Source organism: Maylandia zebra, linkage group LG3 (assembly GCF_041146795.1).
Source record: "Maylandia zebra isolate NMK-2024a linkage group LG3, Mzebra_GT3a, whole genome shotgun sequence".
NCBI classification, from domain to species: domain Eukaryota; kingdom Metazoa; phylum Chordata; class Actinopteri; order Cichliformes; family Cichlidae; genus Maylandia; species Maylandia zebra.
In genome coordinates this window covers 57,526,576-57,545,023 of record NC_135169.1, presented here as the reverse complement: position 1 = coordinate 57,545,023, position 18,448 = coordinate 57,526,576, and the positions used below count along the sequence as shown (strand labels likewise).

Genomic DNA, 18,448 nt, shown 5'->3' with positions numbered 1-18,448 from the left:
CTTGCCAGTCGCCTTAAATGATAAAAACTGGACTTCACCACTGCTCTGATTTGGTTGTCCAATTTAAAATCACTGTCCAACTTAAAACCAAGGTCAGTAACAACAGATTTAAAATAGACTTCCAGGGATCCTAAAACAACAGAGGAGGACTCACAGGGACCACTGGGTCCAAACACCAACACTTCTGTTTTCTTTTTATTAAAATTTAAAAAGTTTCGAGCCAACCAAGCTTTAATGTCATCTAGACATGTCAAGAGAGGTTTTATGGAGATGGCATCCTTGCGTTTTAGTGTCAAATAAATTTGGCAGTCATCGGCATAACAGTGAAATGAGATCCCATGCCTTCTAAGGATAGAACCCAGAGGCAGTAGATACAGAGAAAAGAGCAGTGGCCCTAAAATTGAGCCCTGTGGGACACCACATGACAGAGGAGCAGAAGACGATTCGTAACCGAGAAGGCTGACAGAGAAAGTTCTATCTGACAAATAAGACCTAAACCAATTGAGTGCAGTGCCACCAATACCCACTACATCATGTAATCGAGAAATTAAAATATTGTGGTCTACTGTGTCAAAGGCAGCAGTTAGGTCAAGCAAGACAAGAACAACATGGTTACCAGAATCACATGCCAGAAGGATGTCATTAAAAACCCTTAGTAATGCAGATTCTGTGCTGTGAAGGGTTTTAAAACCTGACTGAAAAACCTCAAAGATTCCATTTTCATCTAGAAAATCTTTCAGTTGACTAAAAACAATTTTCTCTAAAACCTTGGAGACTAAAGGCAGCTTGGAAATAGGCCTATAGTTCGCTAAAACTGTGTGATCAAGGCCAGGTTTCTTAAGCAGTGGCTGTACTACTGCATGTTTGAAATTTGCAGGAACCACACCAGAAGACAGACTGCTGTTAATAATGTCAAGGACATACTGTTGTATACTAGGAAAAATTTCTTTAAAGAATTGTGGAGGGACAGGATCCCGTGGGGAACCTGTGGGCTTAATATGGCGAACCACATCCTCTAAAGAGGAGAGCGTCACAAGCTCAAACTGAGTGAAAACAGCAGCGCAAGGGACAGAGACGGAGGGGTCAGAGTCAGGAGCTGTGATAAGAGCCCTGATGGTGACAACCTTTTCAATAAAAAAGTTCAGAAAATCATTGCAAATCTCAGGAGAAACTTCCAAACAGACATTCAAAGGAGTATTAAGAACAGTGTCAATGGTCCTAAATAACACACGTGGGTTATGACAGTTGGAAGAAATAATATTTGCAAAATATTCCCTTTTTGCCTCTTTAACAGTGTTCTGGTAGCGATGCCAGCAGTCTTTGAGAATTTGAAATGATACATGCAGTTTATCCTTTTTCCACCTCCGTTCTGCTCGACGACATTCCCTCTTAACAGCACGACTGCTCTCATTAAACCAAGGCTCAGGTTTAGCCTTAAGCTGCCTGGTTTTTAAAGGAGCCACAGAATCCATGATTTTTTGACAGCAAGAATTAAACCAGGAATGTAGGTCTTCTGTGTCAGAGGAATTATTTTGATTAAAAACAGTCACATTAAGGGGTTAACTGTGATGGGTGAACAGATAATAATCAGTCAGCTGGCAGATGATACCACCCTGTTTCTAAAAAATGAGGACCAGATTCCTTTAGCCTTGCAGGCGATCAACCATTTCTCCAAAGCTTCTGGCCTACAGCTGAATATTAATAAATGCAAAATTCTAGCTCTGCATGAGTGTCCCCTGCAAGCAATAAATAATATGCAGATCAAAAAAGAGGTGAAGTATCTGGGCATTGTAATTTGCAAGGATAAGACATCAACAGAAAATAAGAATATCTGTACCAATATAGAAAAGTGTAAGTCAATTTTAAACATGTGGCTGCAAAGGGACATAACTCTGTTTGGGAGAATCTTGCTAACCAACATGGACAGTCTGTCCAGACTCATCTATCCAGCCTTTTCTCTGCCCATACCTCCAAAACTAATTAAATCTATAAATACTCTTAATTTTAGGTTCATATGGAGGAACAAATGTCATTATATAAAGAAAAATGATGTGATTAAGAATTATGAAGAGGGTGGGGCTAATGCCACTGACTTTGATGTTATGAATGGTGTACTAAAATTGAAATGGTTAAGATCTTTCATTAGGAACAAAAATTCCTTTTGGAACATTATTCCCAATGTGATTTTTGGCAAAATGGGTGGAATAGACTTTTTGTTACGTTGTGACTTTGATTGCAGTTCGTTACCTGTTAAACTCTCAGCTTTCCATCAGCAGGTCCGTCTCTACTGGAAATTAATCTATAAACATAGCTTTACTCCTCACAACACCCCTATATGGAACAACAGGTATATCCGTTTGTGTAGGAAATCTGTGTACGTGGATGAATGGAGATCTAAAGGGATTTGGGCTGTAGCTCATTTTATGGATGATAATGGGGTCTTACTAAAACATGAGACGTTTTGTGAGAAATTTGATGTAAGATGTACTGCTAAGAGATATAAATCCCCAGTGAAAGCCATCCCAGTCCCTTTGAGATCAATGATAAAAGAAGATATTGTGCACTCTAAAATTTCTCCTGGACTGAGGCAGCTCTGCATAGCTGGAGTTGAATTTGGTGACAGCAGGTTTACAAACAAAGTGATCAGGAATATTTTGATAAATGAAATTTGCCCAAATCCGGTTAAAAGAAATTATATCCTGAAAGAATTTGAGACCATGGAGGTTAAGGCGATAAGACAAAAGTCTACAGGGAGAGCAGAATTATTAGGCAAATGAGTATTTTGTCCACATCATCCTCTTCATGCATGTTGTCTTACTCCAAGCTGTATAGGCTCGAAAGCCTACTACCAATTAAGCATATTAGGTGATGTGCATCTCTGTAATGAGAAGGGGTGTGGTCTAATGACATCAACACCCTATATCAGGTGTGCATAATTATTAGACAACGTCCTTTCCTTTGGCAAAATGGGTCAAAAGAAGGACTTGACAGGCTCAGAAAAGTCCAAAATAGTGAGATATCTTGCAGAGGGATGCAGCAGTCTCAAAATTGCAAAGCTTCTGAAGCGTGATCATCGAACAATCAAGCGTTTCATTCAAAATAGTCAACAGGGTCGCAAGAAGCGTGTGGAAAAACCAAGGCGCAAAATAACTGCCCATGAACTGAGAAAAGTCAAGCGTGCAGCTGCCAGGATGCCAGCATAGGAAAATTGGGTTGAACAGTGAGACTGCATTTGTGGGGTTTAGAAACATCCAGAGCATCGCAACAGAAAGGTAAATAAAAAAAGTAAGAGAGAGAGAGAGATAAAGAAATAAATGAACTAATAATACATAAATGAATAGAAAAATAGAAAACACACATGTAGAAATTGTCACATGTGAAATTGTTTTTGGAGAGAATCAGAAGTGAGACAGTTTGAATCCACAGTTCAGCGCAAAGATGCAGGAATTAAATCTGATTATAAAAACACATCGAGGCAACGAAGACCAGCTTACACTCAATATTAATATGAACACACAACATACACGCAATGAAGACATGCTTACACTCATGAATGTGAATACATGACATAAATGCTGAATGGTGTAGATTTAACACACTTAAAGGCTGAAGCTGAGGAATAACTCAGGAAGCTGCAGGACAATAGAGCGACTTTTGTGACAAGGAAAAAGTGACTGGGAGGACCAACCAGGGATTAGAAGCTTAAAGCAGATTTAAAATAGTGAGTTAGAAGTGGTTTCCAGCTGATTGAGCAAAAGAAGTGACGACTGTAGAAATAAAAATAAAATAATAATAATTGAATTACGCAGCAATGTTTTGAATATGCATTTCTGTTGTCAGGGCAACTTCTCGAGATGTGACTCAATATGCAAATTAGTTGAATGAGTGGGGACAGAAAAAAAAGAAAAACTCAAGTTTCCTGTCTGAGACATGAGTGAAGTTTGCATTGAGAGAAATATATCTGTGACTGTGTGAGAAGAACTGTTTGGTAAAATATATGATAGCAGCCGCAGGACAATTAAATAAAGTCTGTGACTAAGTGCAGTCGTGCAGATTTGGAGAAGAAGTTTATAATTTAGTGATGACACATTGTTATAAAGTGTTTAGAAAGGGCTTAATGGGAATATTACTGTTGGGCAAACTGTGCGGCTTTAACAAGATTTTCTGTGTATTTAGCAGGTGAAACTCTGTCAGCTGACTTCAGACTGTCAGGAAGCTGAAGAACCTGAGGCCAACCACTGAAACATGATGTGGGCAAAATGAACAGAGGGAGGGATTTTAAAGGTGAACATTTAGGACTTACTGCAAATGTTACTATGTCAAAGTTACTGTGACTCAAACAGAGGAAATTCTGATTTTTTTATTTCCACACCCAGCATGTTTTGGGTGTTATATGCTATTAAATACTTTTAAATAAATTAAAAAGTATTTAATAGCATATAACACCCAAAATATGCTTCGGTTCACATTTAACTCCAGAAAATCATCAATCAAAACATGGATATTACCTGACCACAGATTCGTGGTGACGTCACTGCTCTTTTAACTGTTCGGTGTCTTTGTTTGTTTGCTGGTTGTAGAAATGGTTTATATAAGCTTTGAGCTGAGAGTCAGAGGTTTCTGTGGACACTGCTCATGTCGGCACTTATATTTCTGACCTTTTCTTATAACCGATTAAACATGATCTCCTCCCTTTTGCCCCCATTTTTGGTGGTGTAGGTACAAATGATCAGGCATGACATTCTCATAATAAATAAGATACTGCAAATAATTATTTCTGCATTTGTGCGATTGAAGTGAATTGAAAATGTGTATGAAATGACACTGTTTTAAAGATTTGGCCTAAATAATTTTGGAGTGAATGAGTCTAAACATGATGACCTAACTAGTGATACCCTGTCACACACACACACACACACACACACACACACACACACACACACACACACACACACACACACACACGGATATTAGGAGGGGACAGTCAACAGCCGGGACTGGTTGGGGGGGTTAACAGAGGTGGAGCAAGACGAGGCTACATCAGGTGAGGAAGCAGTAGCGTCTCTCCTCCGGAACAAGTGGAACCATTTTCTCTTTTTTTTCATGCACTTTTCCACGAGCGCTTTTTTCTCCAGGATGAGATTTCTCAGCTCATCGATGGTTTCTGCGTTTTGTTCTTCAAGTTTCTCACATCTTTGTTCCACCTCTTCCAATGTTGCTTGTTGTTCTTCAAGCTTGTCTTTGAGTTGTTTGGATGTTGCCTCCTGTATCAGCTTGTCCTTGTGCATGTCTGCATTTCTCTGTTTGACCTCTTTGTGCTTGTCTTCTAACTGCTCGTTTCTTTTCTGGATTTCTTGGAGCGTGAGCTGCAGGTCTTCATGTATTTTGTCTTCTTGTTGTTTTTGCGCCTGCATTTGAGTGTTTTCACGCTTCAAGTTATTGAATTCCACCAAAATCCCCTTAACGAGCTCGGAGTTGTTTCTCGCTATCTGATCGATCCTTCTCTGCATCTGTGAGCAGCGTTTCTCCAGTTTGTCCTTTTCTTCTTCCACTTTAGTTGCTTTGTCCTCCAGCTGATTACAAAACTCTTGCAGTTTTAGATTTTTAGACTCAAAGTCCTGGACGATACGTTTTCCTTCTTTCAGTCTTTCTTGCTGTTGCTCTTTCTGTTGAAGAAGGTCTTTATTTTGGCGCAGTGTTTCATCCAGGCTTTCTCTCAGCACGCGGTATTTTTCCTGCATGCTCTTCAGTTCGTGCTGCATGTCTCGTTGCTTTTTGTCCTGCTCTTCCTTCTGTTGGAGGAATTCTTTCTTTTCTTCCACAGCTTCATGGAGCTGTCTTTGGAGGAGCCGATTTTTTCGGTCCATGTATTGGAGATCCCGTTGTATCTTATCAGTCATCGTTTTCTTGTCTTGGAGCTGGTTGGTCATTTCTTTGAGTTCTGCACTCTTTTGCCTGTTTTCTTTAATGAGGTGCACAATCTGCTCTCGGCTCTGAGCAAACTTGATTCCCCAGCCCTCATTAATAATTTTTATGTCCGGCTGGCGCTGTTGTCTTTCTTCCAGCTCTTTATTTTGGGCTTCCATTCGTCTACATTTGTCCTCCAGTTGAAGTTTCTCTTCTTCAATTTGTTGCATTTTTTTCTGGAGAAGGTAGTTTTCCTTCCTACTCTCCTCTAACGCCCTTTGGAAGGATGAGGAGCCATTTGGGGAAATTGGCCGGCCACGCCAGGAAGGAGAGGCAGCGTAATCTTTTTGAATTGGTTGTTTTTTTCTTGGAAACATGTTGGAGTTTCTATACGATGACTTTGAAGAGCTTGTGGTGAACGTTTTGTAGGCTGCAAACACAGATGCTGCTGAAACGAACTAAAACTTGCTGTTTCTCACCCCTACTTAAGGAAAAACATCAAAGGACTTAAGATTCTTAAGATCTATGACATCATCACTCCCTAAGCCAATGAGATTGTCACAAGACATTTTGGAATGGGGTATTTTTTTTTAAACTGTTTTCAAACTTAACTTAAAATTTCAGTGTTTCCTGGTTGTGGACTATTGGTTAGTCCAGCCAATTAAGAAATTAATTGTCACAAACATCCCTAATATTATATAACAGACGACAGAAAACAAGACAGTTTTTTTTCTACTCAATAGAGGTATAATAAAAGTTTTTTTAATTATCCTACTTTTTATAAAAGAGAACATTTATTAAAGATTATGTATTTAATTAAAAAACTCTGTTCATCTAAAGCAGGGGTCAGCAACCTTTAAGACCCAAAGAGCCAAAGAGCCATAATTGGCCTATCTGGGGTTGAAAGGCTCGATAAATGCACGGCGTTTCGCCGGGTACACCGGCTTCCGCGAGTGTGACGCTTATTTTGAGCGATGAAAAAATAACAAAATATAATTTTATTTGTATATTGCAAAATCACAATAATCTTCCAATTTAGAACTACAAGTTAAAAAAAGAACTAACATAAATAAAATACACTTCAGCTAATTTATTTCCCCAAACCACGCGGAGCCGCACTATAAGGACTAAAGAGCCGCAGGTTGCCGACCCCTGATCTAAAGGGTTTAACAAAAAGGGGGAGCTTCCTGCTGGAAATTGAAATGTCCCCATGTCCCCACTGGGCGATCGTGGCTCAAGAGTTAGGAGTTCGCCTTGTAATCGAGCCCCGGCTTGGACAGTCTCGGTCGTTGTGTCCTTGGGCAAGACACTTCACCCGGCAAGACACTTCACCCGTTGCCTACTGGTGGTGGTCAGAGGGCCTGGTGGCGCCCCAGGGTGGCTGTAGCTACATCACCAGTGCGTGAATGTGTGCGTGAATGGGTGGATGACTGAACGTGGGTGCTTAACTAGTTAAAAGAAACAAACAAACATCTGTCTCTTATTTTTTATGTCACACAGGAAAGAAGCTTCAATGTCTGATGAGAAGACATTAATTTGTTGGTGTTTGTGGTGTTTGGTGCAGTTTTCTTGTTCTCTGGCTTGTTGTTTATTTACAGTGGAGATGAAGATCTCTAACAAGTTGATTTGTTCACATTTGCACATTTTTAAGAGGAATGTGTTTTTTTGAGTTTGTACACTATATGCATGTAAGGCAACCGTTTCCTTTTTCTGTATTTTTGTGTGCTGCTCTTTTAACAAAAGGGGAACAAAAGACATTTAAATCGACCTCAGATGATTTGTTTAAATTTTTACAAGGTCTTACTGAGGTGATGCAAAGTGAAACATGCTTCTTTTTTGGTAATGTGCTGGAAAAGCTTGAAAATTGACCTTGAATGTGCTTAAAAAGTGCTTGAATTTGACCCTAAAAATGTGTATGAACCCTGCATATATTGCAGTATTTACAGTTTATAGTAGGAATTTCATGGCAACAGCTAATCTTTATTTTGTTTACTGGGAAATGAAATGCTGCCAATTCACAAAGCTGTGCTTCAGCTGCACTTCCTGTTGTAGACTTGTGATGCACACAGGCTCTGTTCCAGCACTCAGCATGTTCTTCCTTATTTGCTCCACCAGGGGGAGCTCCTAAACTATGACATCTTGATAGGAGTGAACCAGGGAGAGGGGCTGAAGTTTGTGGACGACAGTAAGGACAACGACGGCATCTCAGCTGCGGCGTTCGACTACACCATCTCCAGCTTTGTTGACAACCTCTACGGCTATCCAGAGGGTGAGGACGCCACCTCTGTACACTGCCACTTTTTCAGTTATTCCATTTTACAGCCTCCTCTCACTTAACTGCATTTTGCAGCATCATCAGGTTTTGTCTCATTAGGAGCCGCGTTTGTTGATTTGTTCGTTTTTTTCTGTTTGCTGTATTCATTAAAATAAACGGATAATCGTCAAAATGACAAATGTGGACAATTATCAAAGCTTACATTACAATTCTGACAGCTTGAGTTCACATGAATTTTCAAAAGAATATCAAAACCTGTGAAAGAATCAGTAACATGTGAGCCCAGTGAAGTGCATCAAACAAGACAAGCGTGCTAAAGAGAGCCACTCATCCACATCACGGCGTGTCTGCGCCTTAACCTTTGAGGCTCTGTGGGCAGTAATGCTATCATCCCCCAGGTAGTGGGCTCCCAATCTCAGTGTCGGTGTTTCTGACAGATCGGCCTGCGAACCCCTCACAGCCGGACCACAGTCACAGTACAGACATGTTTGGATAATGCAGTCATGCTTCCTCTCTGCTGCCTGTCACTCCTTCTGTTATCAGAAAGAGTTTTTTTTCCTCTCTAGATTTCTCACTCACTTCCTGGCTCTTGGTTCATCTCACCAACATTTGCTTTGGTTTCATATCTGTTGATCAGACCGATCTCTTAAAAAATGTCTTGCACTGCTGTTACTTTACTCTTAGCAGTTTTCACTTTTATCTTTCTTCCCCCTCCTTTTGTCCCCTCCTGTGCTTCTTCACCAGGCAAAGACATCCTGAGGGAGACCATTAAGTTCATGTACACAGACTGGGAGGACAGGGACAACGGCGACATGCGGCGGAAGACTCTGTTGGCCCTGTTTACGGACCACCAGTGGGTGGCACCAGCTGTGGCCACTGCCAAACTCCATGCTGAGTTTCAGTCCCCAGTTTACTTTTACACGTTCTACCACCACTGCCACACCGAGACGCGGCCCGAGTGCCGACGCCGCGCACGGAGACGAGATACCTTACGTGTTCGGCGTACCGATGATCGGTGCCACGGACCTGCTCCCGTGCAACTTCTCCAAGAACGATGTGATGCTGAGCGCTGTGGTCATGACTTACTGGACTAACTTCGCAAAGACTGGGTAGGCCTCATGTCACAGTAGTGTAAACTGTACACGTTACTGTATGTTCACTGACAGCCTTCTAGTCATCTTGAATACTTGAATCTGGGTTGCTAGTTTAATTCCCGTGTGGCTTTGAAGAATTGAACATACTGGTTCACCAAAAGCATCCAGATCCCAGAGCAGCCGGTTGGTCTTAGATAGTTTAAAGGTTGCACAGAGAATGGGCCTCCTGTCTGTATTCAGTGTATTGATTCCACATGTTACTTATAATGGAGACTGAATATAACTTTGAACTGAAACGTTTAACCTTTATGCTCCACCAGGGACCCCAACCTGCCCGTCCCTCAGGACACCGAGTTCATTCATACCAAGCCCAACCGCTTCGAGGAGGTCATCTGGACCAAGTTCAACTGGAAGGACAAGCAGTACCTTCACATCGGTTTGAAACCTCGTGTCAGAGACAACTACAGAGCTAACAAAGTGGCCTTTTGGCTGGAATTAGTCCCTCATCTTCACAGCCTGCACGACGTGCTCTTTCCCACCACTACGCGCTCCCCCGCAGGCCGTGACCCCGGCACCATGAGGCCCAGAAACAACGTTCCTCAAACCACTCGTCATCCTTTCCCTACCTTCCCATCAGATCCTGAGCCCGAGGGCTCAGAGCGCCCGCCCCAGGACCTCTTTCCCAGACACACCCGCGACTACTCCACCGAACTGAGCGTGACAGTTGCAGTTGGAGCGTCGCTCTTCTTCCTCAACATCCTGGCCTTCGCCGCCCTTTACTACAAGCGTGACAAGCGGCACGAGATGCGCCGGCACCGGCTGTCCCCTCAGCGGGGCGGCCCCGCCAACGACCTGGCTCACAGCCAGGAGGAGGAGATCATGTCCCTGCAGATGAAGGACTGGGAGCACGACGCTCACCACGACATGGAGCCCCTGCGACCCCACGACATCCTGCGGCCCGCCTGCCCTCCCGACTACACCCTGGCGCTGCGCCGCGCCCCCGACAACGTGCCACTGATGACGCCAAACACCATCACCGTGATCCCCAGCACCATCACCAGCATGCAGCCTCTTCACACCTTCAACACATTCCCCTCCACCGGCCACAACAACACCCTGCCCCACCCCCACTCCACCACCAGGGTATAGTAGGGACAGGCCCGACACAGCGCCACCTAGGGACCAGGAACACTGGCTCTGCTACCGCTCTGGAAGGGAGGCCTCTAGACGTGGGCCTTCGTTCTGTCCTCTTATTCTCTTCTTTCTCCAAAAGCAACTACACCTGCTGCGTCATGTGCTGTGAAACTTGGCAGCTCCCTCCACTGGTGGCATGTGGAGGTGCAACTGAAGTGTCCAGCAGCAGATGAGCAGTTTGGGGTGGGTGACTCAGATCTTTCAAAGATACTGTTTTCAAAGACGGTCTGCTGTTTCCAGGCTCAAGACCTCCAACATTTGTCAAAGGGACGAATGCTCTCTCGCTCCTCGCTGTTTTCTCTTTTTTACGTTGGCGTCATCTCTTTTTCCATCTCCTGTGTGTTATGTGCACATTATGCTTCTCTTTTCTACATCCGTGTTTTATTACTGCTCTCTTCCTCTCATTTGACACGCCTCCCTCCTGCTCTTCTCTAAAAATTCCCGATCTGCTGAGCAGTCTGGAGGGGGGAGGCGTACACTAAACATATAACTATGAAAACACTGATATCTTTCATTCGACCAGCATTTTTAGGTGCCAAGTAAGTACTGCTGTGTTTCATTTCTCATCAAGGGAGAAGAAAAACAAAAGAAAAATAGAGTTTCGCTATTTACCGTCAACTAACAGAGTTCTGTCATGTTCTCATGACAAAGTGCCAAACTGGCCTCAGTCGTGATTTTCTTTCTTCCATCTTCTCTCTTTTTGTTGTTTTGTTTGAAGCATTTGTTTAATTGTTGTTTTTTATTGTGTGGAAAGAATTTTTCTGAAAATATAGATATAGAGAAATGATATTATATATAGTTCTATATAAAATGTGTACAAAGGAGAAAGTATATAAAAGGGTTTTCTCAGTGGGGGATCTATGCATGAATTATTTTTAAAGACGCGGGGAAAAGGACACTGTACCTGTCGATGCACGTTTCCCAAAATCTAAACGAGTCATATCGCTCCATGTTTGCTACTTTTGGTTTTAGGTTTTCTCCCGCAGAGTAAGAGCATCGCAGGAGCATCGCAGGAGCATCGCAGGAGCATCGCAGGAGCATCGCAGGAGCATCGCAGGAGCATCGCAGGAGCTCCTGAAGTCAAACGACGCCTCCCAGCACTCATTTATTAAAACGGAGTCGATGCCAAAAGTCTTAAACGTTAGAATCAAAGCAACAGCTGTGAACTCAGTCATGGTGTCATGTGCAGCCTCCATCTTACTGTCACTACTTTTTCATTTTAGGGTACGTGAGGTAAAGCGTCCGTCGATGTAGCTTGATTGTACAAAACTATTTTTCTACGTTATTAACAAAACAGAGCAGAGACTGATGCTGCTCCTGTCTGACCCCCTTATGTCTGCCACATGTGTATTCTGACTTCATATCATCACTGCTCCCTCCCTCCTCCTCTCTCCATCCTACACCGCCTTTGTTATTTAACACCGACCCCCCCCCCAAACTGATAATCAGACAAATTCCCAAACAGCTGACTTCACTGTGTCGACACCGTTCCTGACTATTTCTGACCTCAGCTCAGCTCTGCTATTATCCTCACATTAAGGGTTCGTTCACCTGCCTGCAGATGATCTGTGAGCTCGTCGGTTGTAAATTAAACTCTAAGCACACTGAGGGTAACCGGGAGGCGTTCAGGGCCTGCAGTGCAGAGCTGCAACATGAAAAAAAGGGATGGGGGCTCAGATCTCCTGAACAGGGTGGAAACAACACGGTGGGTTTGTGCTGTTTGTGATTCCTGCTCCGTCACTCTGGTGGAGACGACTGCAGCTCAGCAGCGCTCCCTGCTGACCCTCTGATGAAGATGTCAACAGTATGTAAACTGAGCTGATGTGCTGCTGTTTGAGCCCACGTGGTAGCGTACGTCCAGTATGGGAGAACTTAGTCACCGGTGCTGTCTTTGCTTGTGCTCTAGCTTTAGCCTGTTTGATTGTTTGTTTTCTATTTTATTACTGCCTAAAAGGGGAGGTGGGGGAAACACATGCCTGACTTCTCCTGTCAGAGGTTTTGTAAGCTCACTGGAAGGGAAACGTGCACAAAGTAAATCATAAAACAACTGAGGGGGCTGTGCTGCAGGTGGATCAGTGCTGTGGACAGTAGCTGTGGAAAAGAGACTGGACAAAGACTCTCAGCCTTAAATACAGGACAGAGGATGATCCGATCATCTTTCAGCTAACAGTGTCGAGCAGAAGGACGGCCGGCTGATGCGTCCGTACGAACCCTTTTGTACTCACTCCTGTGTATAAGGAGGTGGCGAGGGGTTGTGTAGTTAACCTCAGTGATAGGTTTGTAGCATAAACCTATTCGTTGGAACGTTAAGGACAATTTAATTACATAGCAAAGCAAGACACGAGTAGGCAAAGTTCTTCATGTTTCCCGTGCACGGGAGAGAACCGGACAAACGCCGTTCCTTCGCTTCACCCCAGTTGCTCTCGTCCGCTCCCCCGTAACACTGCTCTTTTATTGAGGTTACATGAATATACATGTGACGTTCATTAACATATGACGTCTACATACAAACAAAGAGTACGTTGCCTGTGCGTGCGTGCGTGCGTGTGTGTGTGTGTGTGTGTGTGTGTGTGTGTGTGTGTGTGTGTGTGTGTGTGTGTGTGGTGGGGGGGGGGTCAGAGTGTGACCCCATAAAGACTTCCCTAAACCTGCTGGTCTGGAAGTCCAGCAGTTCATCTAAACAAAAGGCACTTAGCCTAAATCAGATATAGATACATTTATCCTAAATGAACAGAGGGAGTGACTTTAAGTCTGATTTCAGACTATGTCAGTATTAGTTAAGCCAAGAGTCGGGCAAAAGCTTTATGGCCCGGAAAGTTCTAATTCCCACAACATATTGTTGGATTAGTAAGCAAAACTTTTCTGTGATGAAGATTTTTGGGGTTGTTGTTTTAGTGATGGGTTCATTCTGTCAGTTAGCTTTGGCTTGTTTTCTTATTTCAATAGAGGGAGTTTTACTAAACATGGACATGTTGAGGAGCGGCTCATTATTTCTGTAACAGTGCACTTAGAGAAAACTGTCAGGTGTCGCCCCCTTTGGTGATGATGTTTTGTGCTCTGATGAGCTAATAATCAGCTCTCTTTTCCTCCTTCTTTGTTCTAAGCAGGCCTGCAAGATTGAATTAACAGCGCTGTAAAACATTGTTGTGAGAGCAAATATAAGGTGAGCTTTTCCAGATTACAATGGGCTGAGGGAAAGGTCACCTGTGGGAACCTGCCAGTTCCTGTCTAAAGGATTGCAGCGAGTCAATCCAGTCCAAGATCATAAAGAACTCTTTTTCTAAAAACAAAAGAAAGAACAAATAAATGAGCTCATATTGATGAGGGTGGAGAATCTGATGCTTTGCGCGTGAGGCTCCACTTGTCTGCTGTGCAGCCGTGACAAAGACTGGACCAGCGTTAGGATGAGTAGATGTTGACAAACAATTCACGACGCCGGTAAGAAAAGGGTGGATGCTTTGCTTTGCTTTTGGCAGGAGCAGGAGCACAAGAGAGAGAGAGGGAGACCGAAAGGTTCACATGAGAGTGGAGCTGCAGACTCCACCCTTGGGCGGCTAATTTTGGGTTGCTGATGTTTGCTTTAAGAAAATGTTGTTTTATTGACTGGGTTTAGATCAGGGGTGCCCAATCCCGGTCCTCGAGAGCTACCGTCCTGCAGCTTTTAGATGCATCCCTACTCCAACACAGCTGAATCAAATGAATGGCTTGTTATCAGGCCTTTGCCAAACACGATGGCATGCTGAAGAGGTAATCAAACCATTTGATTCAGCTGTGTTGGAGTAGGGATGCATCTAAAAGCTGCAGGACGGTAGCTCTCGAGGACCGGGATTGGGCAGCCCTGGTTTAGATGATGGTGTCACATTATATTGTTGGGAAAATGCCAAATGCTGAAGGGGAGAAAATGTTTGATATTACTGATGTTACCATTAACCAAAGCAGGCCACTGTAGAAGTCAACGACATTTTATAGAAGGAAAACAGAACCAAAGCCAAATGTAGGAGTTATATAGGGGATTGGTGGACTTGTCACATTCCAAATCCAGTTATGGAATAACAAACACTGGTCCAAGGGAAAGGGCAGGTGATACGAGGTGGTGCTGGAGGGAAACGAGCAAAGTAAAGACAGCAAACCTATTTTGGTTCGATTTGATAAAGTCAAATTAAAAGAAGTACCATGACACTCAGAGGATCAACGTGAAACTAAAACTGTCATGGTCCTGGGCCATGTTGGCCCAGTGTTCTTAGTTTCCTTGTATGTTTGTATTTTATTCCATGCTTCCCCTGCCCATTATGTCTAAGTTCTCCCCGTGCTCTCTCTTCCCCCTGTGTGCCCTCTATGTATTTATGAGCCCTCGTCCCCTGTCGTGTTTATTCCATGTCTCCCCTGCCTGTTACGTTGGTGTTCTACTCGTGCTCTCTCTCCTCCTGTACTTCCTGTTTCACCTCTCCCGTCAGTGTTCAGTTCACCCCGCCCTGTCTCGTTATGATTATCAGTGTCACCTGTGTTCCCCGTGTGTTCCCACTTCCCTCGTTAACCCTCTGTGTATTTCTGTCTGCGTCTCCCTCTGTTCAGTGTGACGTCGTCCCTCATGCCGTGTGTGGATCTCCCTGTGTCTCTCTGTGAGTTCTTAGTTTGTGGTTTCCCAGTTTAGTTTAGTTTGTATATTTGTTCTGCCAGCGAATAAAGCTGAGTTTTGAGTTCATTCCCTCGTGCCTGTGAGTCCTGCATTTTGGGTCCTACTCCTGCCTGCCGCACGGCGATTCATGACAGTACGACGTCACCAGTAATGGATCCAGCGGACTCACCGTGGAAGCGCAGCTCCCGTTTTGACGGGACTCGGCTAGTGCTTGGAGGGCCTCCGTGCTGCCGCTCCTCACTAGCTGCTTACCCTTCGGTCCACTCACCTGCTTCCTCTCCGCGGACGCCCAGGTCTCGCAGAAAACGCTCCAGCCGGTCCCGGGAGGATTACTACGAGCCTGCAAGCAATCAGCTCACGCCTGCACAAGCCTTCTACAAGATGTTAGGGATTATTATCGTGCCGCCCGACTCACCCAGCGTTTCCACTTCACAGCAGGAGCCTGGGACTCTTCTCGACCAACCGCCTAGGGTGAGTGACAAAGTCCCCCTACGTTCGCCTTCTGTGTCGAGGGATAAACGTACCGTTTCCCCCAAGGCCGCTAACGTCGGCTTCATGAACTCTAGATCTTCTGTTTCTCCTGTTCCAGAAAACGACAGTATTTATTTTGAGAGCGATCGTTTCCACTGTAGTTCAAAAGACTGTGCTTCTGATGCTCCTTCGGACCCAGGAGTTAAGACTGTTTCATCTGGAACTGTTTATTCTGGAGCTATGTTTATTCAGTCAGCTGCCCGTCCGCTTTCAGCTCAGTCCCCTGCTCAGCAGCCGTCTGTAGCTCAGTCTCCAGTGTCACCTGCTCAGCAGCCACCTGTAGCTCAGTGTCCTGTGTTTCCTGCTCAGAAGCCGTCTGTAGCCCAGACACCAACTCCACCACCACCATTTTCGCCCCAAGCTCTGTTAGCCGCCCGGCCCGAAGCTCTGTTAGCCGCCCGGCCCGAAGCTCTGTTAGCCGCCCGGCCCGAAGCTCTGTTAGCCGCCCGGCCCGAAGCTCAGTCGCCACCTCCACCACATTCAGCCTCGCTTCCCATAGCACAGTCACATCCACAGCCTGACTTACTACAAACCTTATTTCAATCCTTAGCCCAGTCAATAGCTCAGTTGGTAGAGGAATCATCAGCCTTATCGACAGCTCAGTTAGCTCCCTCGCAGCCCTTCACAGCTCAGTTAGCTCCCTCGCAGCCCTTCACAGCTCAGTTAGCTCCCTCGCAGCCCTTCACAGCTCAGTTAGCTCCCTCGCAGCCCTTCACAGCTCAGTTAGCTCCCTCGCAGCCCTTCACAGCTCAGTTAGCTCCCTCGCAGCCCTTCACAGCTCAGTTAGCTCCCTCGCAGCCCTTCACAGCTCAGTTAGCTCCCTCGCAGCCCTTCACAGCTCAGTTAGCTCCCTCGCAGCCCTTCACAGCTCAGTTAGCTCCCTCGCAGCCGTCCCCAGTGCAGTCTCCAGTGTCCCCAGTGCAGTCTCCAGTCCAGTGTCCCCAGTGCAGTCTCCAGTGCAGTCTCCAGTGCAGTCTCCAGTGCAGTCTCCAGTGCAGTCTCCAGTGCAGTCTCCAGTGCAGTCCCCAGTGCAGTCCCCTTTAGCACAGTCACCCACTCAACCACCAGCACCACAACCATCACTACCTCTAGTTCATTCCCCTGTGAAGTCATTAACTCCACCACCTACTCCACTCTCACCACCACCGTTACTACAGACATCAGTTCAGTCCCCTGTGCAGTCATTTACTTCTCCACCGTTAGCAGCTCAGGTCCCCGTGTGTCCAGCAGCTCAGGTCCCCGTGTGTCCAGCAGCTCAGCTCGCACCTGAACCATTGGCCCAGTCCCCGATAGCAATACGGTCTTCTGTTCGGCTTAACATTCAGCCAGGGGTCCCAAACCTCTCTGGCTCTACATCAGCTCCTGCTGGAAGCTCGGATGAGCTCATCCAGGACTCCGTGGCTCCCACGCCGCCATCTGCCTCATCCGCTGGGGGTTCCAGTGAGCCCGGCCAGCACCTCCTCGTCTCCGCTGGAGGGTCCGAGAGGCCCGTTCAGCCTCCTGTCTCCGCTGGAGGGTCCGAGGGGCCCGTTCAGCCTCCTGTCTCCGCTGGAGGGTCCGAGGGGCCCGTTCAGCCTCCTGTCTCCGCTGGAGGGTCCGAGGGGCCCGTTCAGCCTCCTGTCTCCGCTGGAGGGTCCGAGGGGCCCGTTCAGCCTCCTGTCTCCGCTGGAGGGTCCGAGGGGCCTGTCCAGCCTCACGCCGCATCAGCTGGAGGGCCCGAGGAGCCTGTCCAGCCGCCATCTGCGACCGCTTCGTCATCGCCTGGGCCAGCCTCTGCCTGTGCTTCTGCTCCGCCTGGTCCGGCCTCAGCCTCTGCAGCTCCGCCTGGCCCGGCCTCAGAGTCCTCGTCTGCTGCAGCCTCCTCAGAGTCCTCGTCTGCTGCAGCCTCCTCAGAGTCCTCGTCTGCTGCAGCCTCCTCAGAGTCCTCGTCTGCTGCAGCCTCCTCAGAGTCCTCGTCTGCTGCAGCCTCCTCAGAGTCCTCGTCTGCTGCAGCCTCCTCAGCCTGTGCTTCGCCTGGTCCCGCCTTGACTGGTCCCGTCTCGACTGGTCCTGTGCCCACCGGGCCTCGGCCAGTACGCCTGACACTGGAGAGCCGCCGCCGTCGCCTTCCGCACGGCCGGCCCCCGGACCGCCTTCGCCTGAGTGGCCGCCGTCGCCTTCCGCACGGTCGGCCCCCGGACCAGCGCTGTCATCGTCGCCGCCGCCTCCCGCGCGGTCGGCCTCCTGAACTGCTCCGTCGTCTCCTTCGTCGCCGCCGTTGCCTTGCGCACGGCCGGCCTCCTGAACTGTTTCCGTGTCGCCGCCGTTGCCTTGCGCACGGCCGGCCTCCTGAACTGTTTCCGCGTCGCCGCCGTTGCCTTGCGCACGGCCGGCCTCCTGAACTGCTCTGTGTTTGAGTTATTTTCTTGGGCTCCGGTGTTTGCTGTGCTCTTTGTTTTCTGTTCCGAGCCCTCCGTCCTGGGCCCCCGCCGCCCGCCCTGGGTTGTTTTCTGTTTGGTTTTGTTTTTCTGTGTTTGGGCTGTCTGGAGCCAGCCCTTGAGGGGGGGGTACTGTCATGGTCCTGGGCCATGTTGGCCCAGTGTTCTTAGTTTCCTTGTATGTTTGTATTTTATTCCATGCTTCCCCTGCCCATTATGTCTAAGTTCTCCCCGTGCTCTCTCTTCCCCCTGTGTGCCCTCTATGTATTTATGAGCCCTCGTCCCCTGTCGTGTTTATTCCATGTCTCCCCTGCCTGTTACGTTGGTGTTCTACTCGTGCTCTCTCTCCTCCTGTACTTCCTGTTTCACCTCTCCCGTCAGTGTTCAGTTCACC

At 46.5% G+C, this 18,448-nt stretch overlaps 1 protein-coding gene and 1 pseudogene across 1 annotated transcript in view; one reads left to right on the top strand and one right to left on the bottom strand.

The window, feature by feature from the left end:
- LOC112433238 (NACHT, LRR and PYD domains-containing protein 12-like) overlaps positions 1 to 18,448 on the bottom strand; it is a 428,555-nt gene that overhangs the window by 38,999 nt on the left and 371,108 nt on the right. The gene's annotated exons all lie outside the window — the stretch shown is intronic.
- LOC112432298 (neuroligin-2-like) lies at positions 6,283 to 11,426 on the top strand (annotated as a pseudogene).